The sequence below is a fragment of the Pinus tabuliformis genome, chromosome X (genome assembly GCF_031772625.1).
Source record: "Pinus tabuliformis cultivar Carrire ecotype Pingquan chromosome X, CPIR1, whole genome shotgun sequence".
Lineage (NCBI taxonomy): Eukaryota > Viridiplantae > Streptophyta > Pinopsida > Pinales > Pinaceae > Pinus > Pinus tabuliformis.
Genome location: NC_142308.1, coordinates 896391066 through 896397450, shown reverse-complemented (window position 1 = coordinate 896397450; position 6385 = coordinate 896391066). Strand labels below are relative to the sequence as shown.

At 34.3% G+C, this 6385-nt stretch overlaps 1 pseudogene; it reads left to right on the top strand.

The window, feature by feature from the left end:
• The first annotated feature begins 1976 nt into the window (after nt 1–1976).
• On the top strand, nt 1977–2903 carry LOC149142571 (protein IQ-DOMAIN 14-like; annotated as a pseudogene).
• The last annotated feature ends 3482 nt before the right edge of the window (nt 2904–6385 follow it).

Genomic DNA, 6385 nt, shown 5'->3' with positions numbered 1-6385 from the left:
AGGAGATGGATAGTATATTTCCTTTAGATTAGGGGTATCAAAATCTAATCCAAGAGTTGCAATCTCACCCAAACCAAATGGAGGAACCTTCCCATATATGGCACAATCTTGTCGTTTCCACAAAAATTAAAGCCTAGTTTATCTTATGCCATTCCAAATAATCATCCATGATGTTAACATTGTTTGGTTTGATCGTAATGTGGGCATATTTCATATCATCTACTGAGGTTCAAATCCTTTAGAGAGATGTTCACAGAAGTGGGAATAGATTCTGAGATACAACTAAATTAGCTAAAGAGATCTTCCTCAAATATTATAAGCAAGCTACACTATATTGTAATATTCTTAAGTGGACCATTTCAAGTGAATGTACAAGTCTTAGGTGACTTTAGAGAAATAGATACCCTACCCTTGGTGACTTCACCGAAATGTATACCAAGGAATACAAATGTTTAGCTAAATAGATTTAAAAAATTAATGTGTAAATGCTCTACTTGACCCTAATAGCACATGGAACATTTGTGATGAGAAACGGATAGACCATTTGGGATTTTTGAACACTTCTTCATCAACATTAAGTGTGAAGGGCCAAGGCACAAGGTGGAACCCTACCATGGTAGGCTCACAAATGTTGGTTTAATTTTTTTTTACATATTAAACTATACATGGATTATTTCCATATGGACCTACTTGACCAACCACATTGATAAATTGACTTAAAAACCAAAATGATCATGAAGTAATTCTCAAAGGGCGAGATAGACTCAAAACACGTCAAAACTTTTGAGGAAGGGTTGTATTGGTTCCATAGCTTACTTATACTATATGAAGGAAACTCCTCAACAAACTTATAATTTAGGGCTCTCCAACTTATAACATAGTCTATCAGGATATGTATGAAAAAGTCCAACAGATAAGGGCGTGGAACCATACAACCAAAAAGGATAGGATGTCTAACTAAAAATTAGAATCCAACCTCAAAGACATTACTCAGACGTCATCACAGACATTAGATCCATTGCAATTACCCAAGAAGCCAGTAATAATTCCAATATAGAATCATATTAAACAAAAAGAACAAGAAAGGTATCACCATATTTGAGAAGTCAATATCTCAAGATTCAATGGTCTTGGAAACAAGATCTTGCAAAAAATTAATGTATTTTAGCTGGGGTTACAATTTTATTAGTTTTAGTTTCACTAATCATGATAATAATGTGTACCATTTCCAGTTAACAAATCTCTTTTATTTGATTGCAATGTGCAACTAGCTTCCCCATTTGTTGAAGGTTAGACATAAAGCATTGCAAATATGTAAAGTTTCATTTAAACAACATGATGTTGTGCAGGTGACTTGTAGAAGGATCGAAATTTTTCCTTTCACCGATAGAATTATCCAAGGACAAAGACAAGCAACGAATTTCCGAAAAATATACCTTGACATCTATACTCAAAGGTGTCAGGAATTAGAAATGTATTTTCTTATAAATACCACTAAGGTTTGTTGAATAGAGGTTGGTTTGACCTTTGATATACTATTTCCAATGTTGGGTGATTATATTATAACATATTTATAAACTCTCAAATTCTTTTTACAAACGAATGGCCATTCTTGGATGGAGAAATAGATTTAATGTCGAAGCCTTTATATAATGAGTATGAAATTTTGTAGTTTATGGTAATCTATACCTGCTTTATTTTATGTTATGGAAAACAAGTTATGTTGCATATTCAATATTTAATATATTCTTTCTTTCTATTGTGGAAAGCATTAATTGTTTCAGTCCAACAAAAGAAGCAAGTTTTATGTATCTGTAGTTCTTTTCATAAGGAAATTCAGTTGGTTTGAATGAAAATAATGCATGTTTATTTGTTGTTGCCTTGTTATCCAATCATCATTTGCACTTGCCAAAGACTAAAAGGCTGATGTTTTTGAATAGTTTGAAGTTGGTCATCAATAACATTAGGACAAAAACATGCTAACCAAGGAAGAAATTGAGGTTAGATGAAAAAGAAATATATAGGTTGTTATTAAGTGAGAGAGGGAATTGACCTATGTATTTTCTCATCATGTGTGTCCTTAAATATGTTTGAAACTGCTAATATGAAAAATTAAAAAATATGTATGACACATTTTGGTAAATATTGCATGTTTACAACTATGGAAGAATCCTCCAAAATCAGTCCAGACTCCAAACCAAGTTGATGTAGATTGATCCCTAGAAGCCTCATTGGGGATGGAGTTGGTTACATTGCTCGATGGAAACCAAGCCATGGGACAGCTACAAGATGACCATGAAGGAAAGTTCTAATAGGAAGCTTCAAAGTATAGGTGAGACTGGACAAAAAAATTCACATATAGAGTTAAAGCAACATAATGTAGAATTGGCCAACATTGGTTGCATAATATCTAATCCATTTACTCCCCTTTCAAAATCCTCCGTACCAAACAAGATGTCATTGATGAGAACAAAAAGAAAGAGCAATGAATCTTTTTTGAGGTAAAAATACCAAGATACAACTCTCGTAATAAGGTAGCAGGTACATCTCCTATGAGAGATGTTGATAGCCTTATGATCTCTCCTATAATTTTGAACTACATGGAATCTACAAAATTTGCCAAAGAAAAGGTCAAATCACTGAGTATTCCAAAGCAAAGGCCTGGCACTCCTGACACATAGCCTATTTCATATAGAAGTAAAACGATATCTTTTCCTTTGTCAGAGGCCATTTCAGGCCCATACAAGTCCACTAAAGGCTCCATGTTCCATCATACAAGTCTCAATTTGAAAGGGCTTTCAGGACCATCGAAATCAAATAAGTTTGTCACTTCTTTGAAAGATCTTAGTATTGAATTAGACAATTCCCTTTTGATCCGAGGTCATAGAAAACATTTTAGATAAGTATTTGTGTAGGTACATGAAAAAATACTATAATTTGGATTGACATAGCTGGTATGGAAAATGAGATATATTTTTTTGAGAATTACAAAAGGTTGCTCTGGTGGGATGATCTTGGAAGTTGGGACTAGTAGCCTATTATGGATTCGAGTGATGTCTATTTATATGTTGAGAATATTTACATTTATGAAATGCGAAGGCTTTGCTGCAGATGTGAAGTCCCAGAATGACTTTATTGAATATTTTATATTCAATGATGTTGAGTTAGCTGAGGATGGAGGTCATGAAAAAGGGATTGCAAAACAAAATCGATAATTTATAGGTTTTGAAATTTCAAGGGGGTATCCTTGCAAAAGGATTAAGCTCACAAAGAAATTTTGGGTAAGGCTACAAGCCTTCAAGGAAATACCATTTATTTCCTCCTATGCTGATTCCAAGGACTTGAATTTGCCTTCAATGAAGGAAGAGGAGAAAGCATATTTTTTGGTTATGAACTTATGAGCCTAACAATAGAAAAGAGAATTCTTGTATACCATCTAACAAATTTCAAATACGATAATAATTTTTCTCATAGGATAAGGGAAATTCTTATCTAGCATAGAAATATTATCTATGTTTCTTTGAAGGGAGAAAAATATTATGTCTTTCTCAGACATGCATACCAAGACGTCAAGTTGATTGAGAAGGACCCATTAATCATTGCTAAGGAATGACTTGAAGCACTTTTCTTTATTGGCTGCTTCCAAGGATAGACTAGAACACAAGCTCGTAAGCATGGAAACAAAGGAAATAATCTTGCTAGGTATAGATAATAGGATAAGGTATTAGACAAGGTATAGTGAGGGAGCATAACTAGTTCTGACTATTATTGTCAAGCCAGAGTCAATGTGAAAAAATTTGTAGCCACTTCAACATATGTGGAAACTCTAGGTATAAGAAATGCCAAAAAGTTGAATCCGAAATTTCAAAAAGCTTAGAGGATTAGAAGTTCCAAAGACATTTAGTTAAAGGAGAAACCCTTTTAAAATAGTCCAAAATGATTCAAAAGGTAAAATTAAAGTCAATGTTGTGGATTGGTTGCTATGTGGGGCTGGAGATTTAGTTTCATCAACTACTTCTATTAACCCTTCAAGCTCGGTAGTTGTAGGATAGTTGGAAAATGCTTTTCTTATTCATGGAAAACTTAAGCTAACATTGAACCAATAGTGAAGGAATTTTATTTTCTCAAGAGATGACTCCTTTGGTGATAAGGGAGGAAAGTGGCAGATCAATGGGTTGAGGCTATGGAAAAAAGAGAAGAAATGACAAAGAAAAACATAACTACTCCCATTTTCTTGGAGTTGTCCAAATTCCCTAGAACTTTTTTTTTTATTATATTATTCACCAATACATCTATTTCTTGTTTTCAGTGGGTTTGTTATTGGTGGGTATTAATCCATACTGCATATACATGGATTTCAAATCACTCTATATTGTACCTATGTGCTATGAATTCTATCTAGAAATCAATAGGACTAGATACCAACATAAATGGATTATATGATACCAATACTCCCAAAAAGGATCCTCGGAAGTCATATACGGAGATAAAATAGGGAGAACAAGTTATTGAATGTTTTCTTGAATTAACAAAGTTTTGTCCATAGGTGGTGGGACAAAGATGACATGGTTCCTCTTATCTTTGTTTTCACAAACATGAAGTCATGTAATATTAATTTTCATTATGGGAATACACAATCACCAGTACTTAGAAATTTGAGTTTGAATGTTAAATTTGGGGCTATGGTTCCTATTATAGGGCCTTTTGGAGAGAAGAAATCCACACTTGCCAAATCATCACTTTGGAAAGAGTTGCAATATCCACTTCAAAGTCATTCCTTCTAAACATGGAAAACAATGCTTCCAAAATTGAGCATAAGTGAATTTTAAGTCAAGTGTGGTGATTGACGGGGGCACAAAAAAGAAATTCAAGTATGGCAGTGTTACAAAAACAATTCAATTTTGAGAAACATTAAGGACTTTCTTAGATTGCAGGGGTAGTAGACAATCTCTATTTTGAATCGTTGGATGGCCACAATTATTATTATTTTTTCTTTATTTAATGGTGACTAGTAGATTTCCAGGAAGATGATTCAAACCAAAAATAGAAATATCTGATTGTTTGATTATGGATTCGTTACACCTTCCTTCCAATGCTCATCACAAATGAAAACAATTTATAAGAGAATTAAAACAATTTATAACAGCATCACTATCAAAGACAAAATCTTACCCGCCAACAATGGATTTGGCCCAATTTTTTCTAGTGATTAAGCCATTGATTAAACCATTGACGTAGTAGTTGTAGACCCATACCCATACCCACCATTCGAATCATTTTACCCAGTAGAAAAGGCTACGGTACTTAAATTCGTCGCAAAGGAAATAGTCATGGTTCCATTGGTTCTATAGTGAGATAGATAATATAGAGATCTAGATATAGTTTCTGATTGAGATCCAACAACAATAGCAGTGTAAGAGGAAAAATCATAAAAATAATAGGTACCGATAGTAGTAGACACGTGGGATAGTCACTAGGAGTCTATTGCTTCAGCAGTTCTAGGTCCATATGAAGAAAAGGTTACAAAGGCATAGGTAGTTGAAACATGTTCATACCAAAAAGGAGTAGTTCCAGACGCATATCCATCTCCTAGGCCAGCAACATCCCTTCTACTAGGTTGTGTCCTAGAAAAAATACAATAGCAGGGGTAGTAGATCTAGTAGCTTAAGAGGTAGAGATGAATAAGCAGGTGGAAATAAGGCCATTAAATCTAGCCATTTAAGCAGATTCATGAAGGTAGGAATTAGAATAATGAAGATCGGTAGTTAAGGCTTCTCACTCACACTTTTAGAACTTAGGTGAGATAGAAAGAAAAGAGGTGAGCTAGTCTTCTAATTGAACCTTACTCACACTCTAGGTAAGAGAGAAAGATAAGAGGGAATTAGACGTAATGTAAAGTTTCTAAAGTTACCGTCCCCATATGCCAGGTTATCACTCAACTATTTACCACTGAAAGGAAGGAAGGACAGGGAGAAGCTAACCAATACCGGTTCGTCATAGTAAGGGATAAAGCTACAAAAACTTAATGTTCATGCTCAAGAGTGTTGATCCTTAAGTAAAGTCTTCTTCTTTGACATGGCTGATTGGAATTAGAAGGTCCTTTGGGACAACCTATATTTCCAGTACGAGATTTCTTGGCTTGCCTAAAGAAAGAAGAATATTACAATGACACTTTTCTCTCTTTTCTTTATTTTTCTAGGCAGAAGCTCTCAAATATTTCCGATGAGTTGCAGAAATTGAGGCACTTCATTTAATGCATCATGGGAGAAATATGATGGGATAGAGGCCAGGTTATGCAATGTGAATGTACCATATCTAAGGCCATTTGATTGATTTTGAACCAAGATAACACCGAATTTTTAAGAAATGGGGCACTTGCAGTTAC